Source organism: Parasteatoda tepidariorum, chromosome 10 (assembly GCF_982258835.1).
Source record: "Parasteatoda tepidariorum strain Cologne lab strain chromosome 10, Ptep-v5.0, whole genome shotgun sequence".
Lineage (NCBI taxonomy): Eukaryota > Metazoa > Arthropoda > Arachnida > Araneae > Theridiidae > Parasteatoda > Parasteatoda tepidariorum.
The window spans coordinates 5963202-5980446 of record NC_141764.1 but is presented as its reverse complement, the minus strand read 5'-3'; the positions used below and the strand labels follow the sequence as shown (position 1 = coordinate 5980446).

The following is a 17245-nucleotide window of genomic DNA, read 5'->3' as shown; positions in this document are numbered from 1 at the left end:
ACTAACACAAGTAGGCATTGGAAATATAAAAAGAAATCTTTATCAAGTAAAAAAAATAATGAAACTTAAACTTTATTATTTTAAAATCATTTTTTTATATTATTTTTAAAAAGAAATAACGAGTAATCAATAATTGCAATACTAACATTGAAATATTTAAATTATACATTCCAATATTTTCATATGAAACCCAACGTACAAAGAGAAAAAACACGGATTACTTTCGATCGAATAATCTGATCTTCACGTACTAAAACTCAATATTAATGGTTTGGGAGGGTGACCTAAAATGTGTTAATGAATCAATGCAGACGGTATTTAGAATTAACTCAGACAAATAAAGAAAGGCTCTTGGTCGGTTTACACAGTTATTACACTTTCCCTTATGGAAGTGGACTGGAATGTCGCTCCCCTCAAGTTCGTAGAATAACAGGTGCTCCGGCTTTCTTTGATGTTTCCTGTGAAAACTTTTACTTTTCCGCGTTTTCTTATTTCTTAACCGTAACTATCTCAAATATTTAAACACTTTAACTTTTATTTTACCTTCCTACGCCTGCCTTAACCGTAACTTCTAATTTTTTCCTAACTGCAACTCGTTTTCCTATTCAAGCTGCTGACTTCACTCAACGCGCGCATTCGATTTTTGTATTTGTGTTCCTGCTGCGTAACGTCTGGTTTTCTGAGTGATGTAGATATTCGACTCGTTCTTTTTCAGCACTGGACTGAGAAGGTATTCCTTTTTCTTAAGTTTTTCTCTTCAAAATGTTTTTTTTTTGTTTTTTTGTAAAGACTGCCACAATTTTGGTTTTCTGAGTTGTTGTCATACAACCATTCTTTAAGCATTGCACAAGTTAACATTATAAATTTATTTTATAACCCAGCGCTATACGACAGTTTACAGACAATACTTTAAGTTTTTGATAATTTATGTTGTACGTGGTTTTTCTTCAGTGCTAGAGCTAGTGAGCTATATTCGTCATTAATCCAGCTGTAGTTTATATTATATACTTAAATATCATTTTCATCATTATTCCAGAAATAGTTTATATTTTATACTTAAATTGAGTAATTGCATTTCAATTGAATTATGACAAGTTATATTCATCATAAGTCCAGCTATATTTTACATTATATACATGTATATACTACATACTTGCATTTAATTTAATATGACAAGTTATATTCATCATGAGTCCAGCTATAGTTTATTTTAAATGCTTGTATATACTTGTATTTCAATTTTATCATTAGTCCAGCTATAGTTTATATTATATACTTGCATTTCAATTTCATTTTTAGTCCAGCTATAGTTTATATTATATACTACCATATATTTGCATTTAATTTAATTATGACAGGTCATATTCATGATTAGTACAAATATAGGGTACATTCTATACTTGCATATATTACATATTTGCATTTATTTTAATTATGACAAGTAATATTCAGCATTAGTCCAGCTATAGTTTATATTATATACTTGCATTTCAATTTCATACTTAGTCCAGTTGCAGTTAATAATATATGCTTGCATATAAGTGCTTATATTGTATACTTGCATTTCAATTTAATTATGACAAGTTAGATTCATCATTAGTCCAGCTATAGTTCATATTATATACTACCTTATATTTGCATTTAATTTAATTATGACAGGTCATATTCATGATTAGTACAACTATAGGGTACATTCTATACTTGCATATATTACATATTTGCATTAAATTTAATTATGACAAGTAATATTCAGCATTATTCCAGCTATAGTTTATATTATATACTTGCATTTCAATTTCATACTTAGTCCAGTTGTAGTTAATAATATATGCTGGCATAAAAGTGCTTATATTGTATACTTGCATTTCAATTTAATTACGACAAGTTAGATTCATCATTAGTTCAGCTATAGTTTATATTATATACTACCTTATATTTGCATTTAATTTAATTATGACAGGTCATATTCATGATTAGTACAACTATAGGGTACATTCTATACTTGCATATATTACATATTTGCATTTAATTTAATTATGACAAGTAATATTCAGCATTAGTCCAGCTATAGTTTATATTATATACTTGCATTTCAATTTCATACTTAGTCCAGTTGTAGTTAATATTATATGCTTGCATATAAGTGCTTATATTGTACGTATTCCTCTTGGGCCGGAACAAGGCTAGACCACGTCCAGGAGACCATTTACCGACAGAAAATCAAACACCATCTGCGGATCCTCCAAAATAATCTATGGGCTTATAATATATACTGGCTTATAATATATGCTTGCATATACTCGCTGATATTATATACTTGCATATATTCGCTGATATTAGATACTTGCTTATAATATATACTTGCTTATAATATATACTAGAATATACTTGCTTATAATATGTACTTGCATATACTTGCTTATAATATATACTTGCATATACTTGCTTATAATATATACTTGAATATACTTATAATATATACTTGCATATACTTGCTTATAATACATGATGGTGGTGGCACGTATTCCTTTTGGGCCAGAACAAGGCTAGACCACGTCCAGGAGACCGTTCACCGACAGAAAATCAAACACTATCTGCGGATCGTCCAAAATACTCTATGGGCTTATAATATATACTGGCTTGTAATATATACTTACATATATTAGCTGATATTAGATACTTGCTTAAAATATATACTTGCCTTTAATATACACTAGAATATACTTGCTTATAATATACACTAGAATATACTTGCCTATAATATATACTAGAATATACTTGCCTATAATATATACTAGAATATACTTGCTTATAATATATACATGCGTATAATAGATGCTTGCATATACTTGCTTGTATTATATACTTGCATATACTTGCTTATAATATATACTTGCATATACTTGCTTATAATATATACTTGCATATACTTGCTTATAATATATACTTGCATATACTTGCTTATATTATATACTTGCATATACTCGTTTATATTATATACTTGCATATACTCGCTTATATTATATACTTGCAAATACTCGCTTATATCATATACTTGCATATACTTGCATATAATAATACTTGCATATACTTGCTTAAAATATATACTTGCATATACTTATAATATATACTTGCATATACTTCTTATAATACATGGTGGTCTTGTTGGTGGTGGTACGTATTCCTCTTGGGCCGGAACAAGGCTAGACCACGTCCAGGATACCGCTTACCGACAGAAAATAAAACACCATCTGCGGATCCTCCAAAATAATCTATGGGCTTATAATATATACTGGCTTATAATATATGCTTGCATATACTCGCTGATATTATATACTTGCATATATTCGCTGATATTAGATACTTGCTTATAATATATACTAGAATATACTTGCTTATAATATATACTTGCATATACTTGCTTATAATATATACTTGAATATACTTATAATATATACTTGCTTATAATACATGGTGGTGGTACGTATTCCTTTCGGGCCAGAACAAGGCTAGACCACGTCCAGGATACCGCTCACCGACAGAAAATCAAACACCATCTGCGGATCCTCCAATATAATCTATGGGCTTATAATATATATTGGTTTTTTACATATGCTTGCATATACTCGCTGATATTATATACTTGCATATATTCGCTGATATTAGATACTTGCTTATAATATATACTTGCTTATAATATATACTTGCTTATAATATATACTTGCTTATAATATATACTTGCTTATAATATATACTTGCTTATAATATATACTTGCTTATAATATATACTTGCTTATAATATATACTTGCTTATAATATACACTAGAATATACTTGCTTATAATATATACTAGAATATACTTGCTTATAATATATACATGCTTATAATATATACTTGCATATAATATATGCTTGCATATACTTGCTTGTATTATATACTTGCATATACTTGCTTATAATATATACTTGCATATACTTGCTTATAATATATACTTGCATATACTTGCTTATAATATATACTTGCATAAACTTGCTTATATTATATACTTGCATATACTTGCAAATAATATCTATATTGCAGAAATTTGCTTATTATATACTTGCATATACTCGCTTATATTATATACTTGCATATACTCGCTTATATTATATACTTGCATATACTCGCTTATATTATATACTTGCAAATACTCGCTTATATTATATACTTGCAAATACTCGCTTATATTATATACTTGCACATAATATATACTTGCATATACTTGCTTATAATATATACTTGCGTATATTTGCTTAAAATATATACTTGCATATACTTATATACTTGCATATACTTCTTATAATACATGGTGGTCTTGGTGGTGGTGGTGGTGGTGGTACGTATTCCTCTTGGGCCGGAACAAGGCTAGACCACGTCCAGGATACCGCTCACCGACAGAAAATCAAACACCATCTGCGGATCCTCCAAAATAATCTATGGGCTTATAATATATACTTGCATATATTCGCTGATATTAGATACTTGCTTATAATATATACTAGAAAATACTTGCTTATAATATATACCAGAATATACTTGCTTATAATATATACTTGCATATACTTGCTTGTAATATATACTTGCATATTCTTGCTTATAATATATACTTGCATATACTTATAATATATACTTGCATATACTTGCTTATAATATATGGAGGAGTAGGTTGTGGTGGTGGAACGTATTCCTCTAGGGCCGGAACAAGGCTAGATCACGTCCAGGAGACCGTTCACCAACAGAAAATCAAACGCCATCTGTGGATCCTCCAAAATAATCTATGGGCTTATAATATATACTGGCTTATAATATATACTTGCATATATTCTCTGATATTAGATACTTGCTTATAATATATACTTGCCGTTAATATATACTAGAATATACTTGCTTATAATATATACTAGAATATACTTGCTTATAATATACACTAGAATATACTTGCTTATAATATATACATGCTTATAATATATACTTGCTTTTATTATATACTTGCATATACTTGCTTATACTATATACTTGCATATACTCGCTTATATTATTTACTTGCATATACTCGCTTATATTATATACTTGCATATACTCGCTTATATTATATACCTGCATATACTCGCTTATATTATATACTTGCAAATACTCGCGTATATTATATACTTGCATATACTTGCTTATAATATATACTTGCTTATAATATATACTTGCGTATATATGCTTAAAATATATGCTTGCATATACTTATAATATATACTTGCATATACTTCTTAAAATACATGGTGGTCTTGGTGGTGGTGGTGGTGGTACGTATTCCTCTTGGGCCGGAACAAGGCTAGACCACGTCCAGGATACCGCTTACCGACAGAAAATCAAACACCATCTGCGGATCCTCCAAAATAATCTATAGGCTAATAATATATACTGGCATATAATATATACTTGCATATATTCGCTGATATTAGATACTTGCTTATAATATATACTAGAATATACTTGCTTATAATATATGCCAGAATATACTTGCTTATAATATATACTATAATATACTTGCTTGTAATATTTACTTGCATATACTTGCTTAGAATATATACTTGCAGATACTTATAATATATACTTGCATATACTTGCTTATAATATATGGTGGTGGAGGTACGTATTTCTCTTGGGTTGGAACAAGGCTAGATCACGTCCAGGAGACCGTCCACCGACAAAAAATCAAACACCATCTGCGGATCCTCCAAAATAATCTATGGGCTTCTAATATATACTGGCTTATAATATATGCTTGCATATACTCGCTGATATTATATACTTGCATATATTCGCTGATATTAGATACTTGCTTATAATATATACTTGCTTATAATATATACTTGAATATACTTGCTTATAATATACACCAGAATATACTTGCTTATAATATATACTAGAATATACTTGCTTATAATATATACATGAGTATAATATATACTTGCATATAATATATACTTGCATATACTCGCTTATATTATATACTTGCATATACTCGCTTATATTATATACTTGCATATACTCGCTTATATTATATACTTGCAAATACTCGCTTATATTATATACTTGCATATAATATATACTTGCATATACTTGTTTATAATATATACTTGCGTATATTAGCTTAAAATATATAGTTGCATATACTTATAATATATACTTGCATATACTTCTTATAATATATGGTGGTCTTGGTGGTGGTGGTACGTATTCCTCTTGGGCCGGAACAAGGCTAGACCACGTCCAGGACACCGCTCACCGACAGAAAATCAAATACCATCTGCGGATCCTCCAAAATAATCTATGGGCTTATAATATATACTGGCTTATAATATATACTTGCGTATATTCGCTGATATTAGATACTTGCTTATAATATATACTAGAAAATACTTGCTTATAATATATACTAGAATATACTTGCTTATAATATATACTAGGTTTATACTTGCATATAATATATACTTGCATATACTTGCTTGTAATATATACTTGCATATTCCTGCTTATAATATATACTTGCATATACTTATAATATATACTTGCATATACTTGCTTATAATATATGGAGGAGGAGGTGGTGGTGGTGGAACGTATTCCTCTAGGGCCGGAACAAGGCTAGATCACGTCCAGGAGACCGTTCACCAACAGAAAATCAAGCACCATCTGTGGATCCTCCAAAATAATCTATGGGCTTATATTATATACTGGCTTATAATATACACTTGCATATATTCTCTGATATTAGATACTTGCTTATAATATATACTTGCCTTTAATATATACTAGAATATACTTGCTTATAATATAAACTAGAACATACTTGCTTATAATATATACTAGAATATACTTGCTTATAATATTCACTAGAATATACTAGCTTATAATATATACATGCTTATAATATATACTTGCTTTTATTATATTCTTGCATATACTTGCTTATACTATATACTTGCATATACTCGCTTATATTATTTACTTGCATATACTCGCTTATATTATATACTTGCATATACTCGCTTATATTATATACTTGCATATACTCGCTTATATTATATACTTGCATATACTCGCTTATATTATATACCTGCATATACTCGCTTATATTATATACTTGCATATACTTGCTTATAATATATACCTGCATATACTTGCTTATAATATATACCTGCATATACTTGCTAATAATATATACTTGCATAACCTTGCTTATATTATATACTTGCATATACTTGCAAATAATATATATATTGCAGAAATTTGCATATTATTTACTTGCATATACTCGCTTATATTATATACTTGCATATACTCGCTTATATTATATACTTGCATATACTCGCTTATATTATATACTTGTATATATTATATACTTGCGTGTATTTGCTTATAATATATACTTGCGTATATTTGCTTAAAATATATACTTGCATATACTTATAATATATACTTGCATATACTTCTTATAATACATGGTGGTCTTGGTGGTGGTGGTACGTATTCCTCTTGGGCCGGAACAAGGCTAGACTACGTCCAGAATACCGCTCACCGACAGAAAATCAAACACCATCTGCGGATCCTCCAAAATGATCTATGGGCTTATAATATATACTGGCTTATAATATATACTTGCATATATTCGCTGATATAAGATACTTGCTTATAATATATTCTAGAAAATTCTTGCTCATAATATATACTAGAATATACTTGCTTATAATATATACTAGAATATACTTGCTTATAATATATACTTGCATATACTTGCTTGTAATATATACTTGCATATTCTTGCTTATAATATATACTTGCATATACTTATAATATATACTTGCTTATAATATATGGAGGTGGAGGTGGTGGTGGTGATACGTATTCTTCTAGGGCCGGAACAAGGTCAGATCACGTCTAGGAGACCGTTCATCAACAGAATATCAAACATCATCTGCGGATCCTCCAAAATAATCTATGGGCTTATAATATATACTGGCTCATAATATATACTTGTATATATTCGCTGATATTAGATACTTGCTTATAATATATACTTGCCTTTAATATATACTAGAATATACTTGCTTATAATATATACTTGAAAATACTTGCTTATAATATATACTAGAATATACTTGCTTATAATATACGCTAGAATATACTTGCTTATAATATATACATGCTTATAATATATACTTGCATATACTTGCTAATATTATATACTTGCATATACTCGCTTATATTATATTCCTGCATATACTCGCTTATATTATATACCTGCATATACTCGCTTATATTATATACTTGCAAATACTCGCTTATATTATATACTTGCATATACTCGCTTATAATATATACTTGCGTATATTTGATTAAAATATATACTTGCATATACTTATAATATATACTTGCATATACTTCTTATAATACATGGTGGTCTTGGTGGTGGTGGTGGTACATATTCCTCTTGGGCCGGAACAAGGCTAGACCACGTCCAGGATACCGCTTACCGACAGAAAATCAAACACCATCTGCGGATCCTCCAAAATAATCTATGGGCTTATAATATATACTGGCATATAATATATACTTGCATAAATTCGCTTATATTAGATACTTGCTTATAATATATACTATAATATACTTCCTTGTAATATATACTTGCATATACTTGCTTATAATATATACTTGCATATACTTGCTTATAATATACGGTGGTGGAGGTGGTGGTGGTGGTACGTATTCCTCTAGGGCTGGAACAAGGCTAGATCACGTCCAGGAGACCGTCCACCGAAAAAAAATCAAACACCATCTGCGGATCCTCCAAAATAATCTATGGGCTTATAATATATACTGGCTTATAATATATGCTTGCATATACTCGCTGATATTATACACTTGCATATATTCGCTGATATTACATACTTGCTTATAATATATACTTGTATATACTTGCTTATAATATACACTAGAATATACTTGCTTATAATATATACTAGAATATACTTGCTTATAATATATACATGCTTATAATATATACTTGCTTATAATATATGCTTGCATATACTTGCTTGTATTATATACTTGCATATAATATATACTTGCATATACTTGCTTAAAATATATACTTGCATATACATGCATATAATATATACTTGCATATACTTATAATATATACTTGCATATACTTGCTTATAATATATACATGCTTATAATATATACTTGCATATAATATATGCGAGCATATACTTGCTTGTAATATATATTTGCATATACTTGCTTGTAATATATATTAGCATATACTTGCATATAATATATATTTGCATATACTTGCTTATATTGTATACTTGCATATACTCTCTTATATTACGTACTTGTATATACTTGCTTTTAATATATACTTGCATATACTCGCTTATATTATTTACTTGCATATACTCGCTTATATTATATACTTGCATATACTCGATTATATTATATGCTTGCATATACTCGCATATATTATATACTTGCAAATACTCGCTTATATTATATACTTGCATATAATATATACTTGCATATACATCTTATAATACATGGTGGTCTTGGTGGTGGTGGTTGTGGTACGTATTCCTCTTGGGCCGGAACAAGGCTAGACCACGTCCAAGATACCGCTTACCGACAGAAAATCAAACACAATCTGCGGATCCTCCAAAATAATCTATGGGCTTATAATATATACTGGCATATAATATATACTTGCATATACTCGCTGATATTATATACTTGCATATATTCGCTGATATTAGATACTTGCTTATAATATATACTTGCTTATAATATATACTTGAATATACTTGCTTATAATATACACTAGATTATACTTGCTTATAATATACACTATATTATACTTGCTTATAATATATATTAGAATATTCTTGCTTATAATATATACATGCTTATAATATATACTTGCATATATTATATGCTTGCATATACTTGCTTGAATTATATACTTGCATATACTTGCTTATAATATATACTTGCATATACTTGCTTATAATATATACTTGCATATACTTGCTTATAATATATACTTGCATATACTTGTTATAATATATACCTGCATATACTTGCTTATAATATATACCTGCATATACTTGCTAATAATATATACTTGCATAACCTGGCTTATATTATATACTTGCATATACTTGCAAATAATATATATATTGCAGAAATTTGCTTATTATTTACTTGCATATACTCGCTTATATTATATACTTGCATATAATATATACTTGCATATACTTGCTTATAATATATACTTGCGTATATTTGCTTAAAATATATACTTGCATATACCTATAATATATACTTGCATATACTTCTTATAATACATGGTGGTCTTGGTGGTGGTGGTACGTATTCCTCTTGGGCAGGAACAAGGCTAGATCACGTCCAGGAGACCGTTCACCAACAGAAAATCAAACACCATCTGCGGATCCTCCAAAATAATCTATGGGCTTATAATATATACTGGCTTTTAATATATACTTGCATATATTCGCTGATATTAGATACTTGCTTATAATATACACTTGCCTTTAATATATACTAGAATATACTTGCTTATAATATATACTAGAATATACTTGCTTATAATATACGCTAGAATGTACTTGCTTATAATATATACATGCTTAATATATATATTTGCATATAATATATGCTTGCATATACTTGCTTGTAATATATATTTGCATATACTTGCTTATAATATATATTTGCATATACTTGCTTATATTATATGCTTGCATATACTTGCTTATACTATATACTTGCATATACTTGCTCTTACTATATACTCGCATATACTCGCTTATATTATTTACTTGCATATACTCGCTTATATTATATACTTGCATATACTCGCTTATATTATATACTTGCATATACTCGCTTATATTATATACTTGCATATACTCGCTTATATTATATACTTGCATATACTCGCATATAATATATACTTGCATATTCTTGCTTATAATATATACTTGCGTATATTTGCTTAAAATATATACTTGCATATACTTACAATATATACTTGCATATACTTCTTATAATACATGGTGGTCTTGGTGGTGGTGGTGGTACGTATTCCTCTTGGGCCGGAACAAGGCTAGACCACGTCCAGGATACCGCTTACCGACAGAAAATCAATCAAAATCTGCGGATCCTCCAAAATAATAATCTATGGGCATATAATATATACTGGCATATAATATATACTTGCATATATTCGCTGATATTAGATGCTTGCTTATAATATATACTAGAATATACTTGCTTGTAATATATACTTACATATACTTGCTTATAATATATACTTGCATATACTTATAATATATACTTGCATATACTTGCTTATAATATATACTTGCTTATAATATATACTTGCATATAATATATGCTTGCAGGTACTTGCTTGTAATATATATTTGCATATACTTGCTTATAATATATATTTGCATATACTTGCTTATATTATATACTTGCATATACTCTTTTATATTACGTACTTGTATATACTTGCTTTTAATATATACTTGCATATACTTGCTTGTAATATATACTTGCATATTCTTGCTTATAATATATACTTGCATATACTTATAATATATACTTGCATATACTTGCTTATAATATATGGAGGTGGTGGTGGTGGTACGTATTCCTCTAGGGCCGGAACAAGGCTAGATCACGTCCAGGAGACCGTTCACCAACAGAAAATCAAACACCATCTGCGGATCCTCCAAAATAATCTATGGGCTTATAATATATACTGGCTTATAATTTATACTTGCATATATTCGCTGATATTAGATACTTGCTTATAATATATACTAGAAAATACTTGCTTATAATATATACTAGAAAATACTTGCTTATAATATATACTTGCATATAATATATACTTGCATATACTTGCTTGTAATATATACTTGCATATTCTTGCTTATAATATATACTTATAATATATACTTGCATATACTTGCTTATAATATATGGAGGAGGAGGTGGTGGTGGTGGAACGTATTCCTCTAGGGCCGGAACAAGGCTAGATCACGTCCAGGAGACCGTTCACCAACAGAAAATCAAACACCATCTGTGGATCCTCCAAAATAATCTATGGGCTTATAATATATACTGGCTTATAATATATACTTGCATATATTCTCTGATATTAGATACTTGTTTATAAGATATACTTGCCTTTAATATATACTAGAATATACTTGCTTATAATATAAACTAGAACATACTTGCTTATAATATATACTAGAATATACTTGCTTATAATATACACTAGAATATACTTGCTTATAATATATACATGCTTATAATATATACTTGCTTTTATTATATACTTGCATATACTTGCTTATACTATATACTTGCATATACTCGCTTATATTATTTACTTGCATATACTCGCTTATATTATATACTTGCATATACTCGCTTATATTATATACTTGCAGATACTCGCTTATATTATGTACTTGCATATACTCGGTTATATTATATACTTCCATATACTCGCTTATATTATATACCTGCATATACTCGCTTATATTATATACTTGCAAATACTCGCTTATATTATACACTTGCATATACTTGCTTATAATATATACTTGCGTATATTTGCTTAAAATATATACTTGCATTTACTTATAATATATACTTGCATATACTTCTTAAAATACATGGTGTTCTTGGTGGTGGTGGTGGTGGTGGTACGTATTCCTCTTTTGCCGGAACAAGGCTAGACCACGTCCAGGATACCGCTTACCGACAGAAAATCAAACACCATCTGCAGATCCTGCAAAATAATCTATGGGTTTATAATATATACTGGCATATAATATATACTTGTATATATTCGCTGATATTAGATACTTGCTTATAATATATACTAGAATGTACTTGCTTATAATATATGCCAGAATATACTTGCTTATAATATATACTATAATATACTTGCTTGTAATATATACTTGCTTATAATATATACTTGCAGATTCTTGTAATATATACTTGCATATACTTGCTTATAATATATACTTGCAGATTCTTATAATATATACTTGCATATACTTGCTTATAATATATGGTGGTGGTGGTGGTGGTGGTGGTGGTACGTATTCCTCTTGGGCTGGAACAAGGCTAGATCACGTCCAGGAGACCGTCCACCGACAAAAAATCAAACACCATCTGCGGATCCTCCAAAATAATCTATGGGCTTATAATATATACTGGCTTATAATATATGCTTGCATATACTCGCTGATATTATACACTTGCATATATTCGCTGATATTACATACTTGCTTATAATATATACTTGAATATACTTGCTTATAATATACACTAGAATATACTTGCTTATAATATATACTTGCATATAATATATACTTGCATATAATATATGCTTGCATATACTTGCTTGTATTATATACTTGCATATAATATATACTTGCATATACTTGCTTATAATATATACTTGCATATACTCGCTTATATTATTTATTTGCATATACTCGCTTATATTATATACTTGCATATACTCGCTTATATTATATACTTGCATATACTCGCAAATAATATATACTTGCATATACTTGCTTATAATATATACTTGCGTATATTTGCTTAAAATATATACTTGCATATACTTATAATATATACTTGCATATACTTCTTATAATACATGGTGGTCTTGGTGGTGGTGGTGGTACGCATTCCTCTTGGGCCGGAACAAGGCTAGACCACGTTCAGGATACCGCTTACCGACAGAAAATCAAACAAAATCTGCGGATCCTCCAAAATAATAATCTATGGGCTTATAATATATACTGGCATATAATATATACTTGCATATATTCGCTGATATTAGATGCTTGCTTATAATATATACTAGAATATACTTGCTTGTAATATATACTTACATATACTTACTTATAATATATACTTGCATATACTTATAATATATACTTGCATATACTTGCTTATAATATATACTTGCTTTTAATATACGCTAGAATATACTTGCTTATAATATATACATGCTTATAATATATACTTGCATATAATATATGCTTGCATGTACTTGCTTGTAATATATATTTGCATATACTTGCTTGTAATATATATTTGCATATACTTGCTTATATTATATACTTGCATATACTCTCTTATATTACGTACTTGTATATACTTGCTTTTAATATGATTTGAATATACTTGCTTATACCATATACTTGCATATACTTGCTTATATTATATACTTGCATATACTCGCTTATATTATTTACTTGCATATACTCGCTTATATTATTTACTTGCATATACTCGCTGATATTATATACTTGCATATACTCGCTGATATTATATACTTGCATATACTCGCTGATATTATATACTTGCATATACTCGCTGATATTATATACTTGCATATACTCGTTTATATTATATGCTTGCATATACTCGCTTATATTATATACTTGCAAATACTCGCTTATATTATAGACTTGCATATAATATATACTTGCATATACTTGCTTATAATATATATTTGCGTATATTTGCTAAAAATATATACTTGCATATACTTATAATATATACTTGCATATACCAGGATACCGCTTACTGACAGAAAATCAAACACCATCTGCGGATCCTCCAAAATAATCTATGGGCTTATAATATATACTGGCTTATAATATATACTTGCATATATTCGCTGATATTAGATACTTGCTTATAATATATACTAATATATAGTTGCTTATAATATATACTAGAATATACTTATTTATAATATATACTTGCATATACTTATAATATATACTTGCATATACTTGCATATACTTGCTTATAATATATGGAGGTGGAGGTGGTGGTGGTGGTACGTATTCCTCTAGGGCCGGAACAAGGCTAGATCACGTCCAGGAGACCGTTCACCAACAGAAAATATACACCATCTGCGGATCCTCCTCAATAATCTATGGGCTTATAATATATACTGGCTTATAATATATACTTGCATATATTCGCAGATATTAGATACTTGCTTATAATATATACTAGAATATACTTGCTTATATTATACACTAGAATATACTTGCTTATAATATATACTAGAATATACTTGCTTATAGTATATACTTGCATATAATATATGCTTGCATATACGTGCTTGTAATATATATTTGCATGTACTTGCTTATATTATATACTTGCATATACTCTCTTATATTACGTACTTGTATATACTTGCTTTTAATGTATACTTGCATATACTTGCTTATAATATATACTTGCATATACTTGCTTATAATATATACTTGCATATATATACTTGCATATACTTGCTTATATAATATACTTGCATATACTTGCTTATATTGTATACTTGCATATACTTGCTTATAATATATACATGCATATACTTGCTTATAATATATACTTGCATAAACTTGCTTATAATATATACTTGCATATACTTGCTTATAATATATACTTGCATAATCTTGCTTATATTATATACTTGCATATACTTGCAAATAATATATATATTGCAGAAATTTGCTTATTATTTACTTGCATATACTCGCTTATAATATATACTTGCATATACTTGCATATAATATATACTTGCATATACTTGCCTATAATATATACTTGCGTATATTTGCTTAAAATATATACTTGCTTATAATATATACTTGCATATACTTGCTTATAATACATGGTGGTCGTGGTGGTGGTGGTACGTATTCCTCTTGGGTCGGAACAAGGCTAGACCAAGTCCAGGAGGACGTTCACCGACAGAAAATCAAACACCATCTGCGGATCCTCCAAAATAATCTATGGACTTATAATATATGCTTGCATATACTCGCTGATATTATATACTTGCATATATTCGCTGATATTAGATACTTGCTTATAATATATACTAGCTTATAATATATACTAGAATATACTTGCTTACATTATATACTTGCATATACTTGCTTATAATATATACTTGAATATACTTATAAAATATACTTGCATATACTTGCTTATAATTCATGGTGGTGGTGGTACGTATTCGTTTTGGGTCAGAACAAGGCTAGACCACGTCCAGGAGACCGTTCACCGACAGAAAATCAAACACCATCTGCTGATCGTCCGAAATAATCTATGGGCTTATAATATATACTGGCTTGTAATATATACTCACATATATTCGCTGATATTAGATACTTGCTTATAATATATACTTGCCTTTAATATATATTAGAATATACTTGCTTATAATATACATTAGAATATACTTGCTTATAATATATACTAGAATATACTTGCTTAAAATATATACATGCTTATAATATATACTTGCATATAATATATGCTTGCATATACTCGCTTATATTATATACTTGCATATACTCGCTTATATTATATACTTGCATATACTAGCTTATATTATATACTTGCATATACTCGCTTATATTATATACTTTCAAATACTCGCTTATATTAGATTCTTGGAAATATTCGCTTACATTATATACTTTCATATACTTGCATATACTTGCTTATAATATATACTTGCGTATATTTGCTTAAAATATATACTTGCATATACTTATAATATATACTTGCATATACTTGCTTATAATATATGGAGGTGGAGGTGGTGGTGGTGTTACGTATTCCTCTAGGGCAGGAACAAGGCCAGATCACGTCCAGGAGACCGTTCACCAACAGAAAATCAAACACCATCTGCGGATCCTCCAAAATAATCTATGGGCTTATAATATATACTGGCTTATAATATATCCTTGCATATACTCGCTGATATTATATACTTGCATATATTCGCTGATATTAGATACTTGATTATAATATATACTTGCTTATAATATATACTAGAATATACTTGTTTATAATATATACTTGCTAATATATATATATTGCAGAAATGTGCTTATTATATACTTGCATATACTCGCTGATATTATATACTTGCATATACTCGCTGATATTATATACTTGCATATACTCGCTTATATTACATAATTGCATACACTAACTTATATACTTGCAAATACTCGCATATATTATATACTTGCATATACTTGCATATAAT

General features: G+C 28.6%; 1 protein-coding gene across 2 annotated transcripts in view; it reads left to right on the top strand.

Moving 5' to 3' along the window:
- Positions 1-594: 594 nt before the first annotated feature.
- LOC147802106 (hemolin-like) overlaps positions 595-17245 on the top strand; it is a 43050-nt gene continuing 26399 nt past the window's right edge. The window contains exon 1 of one of the 2 annotated variants that reach the window (XM_087153311.1): positions 595-730. The gene's annotated coding sequence lies outside the window, so the exon portion shown is untranslated. The remainder of the gene's footprint in view (positions 731-17245) is intronic. The other variant, XM_087153310.1, reaches the window with a different exon arrangement.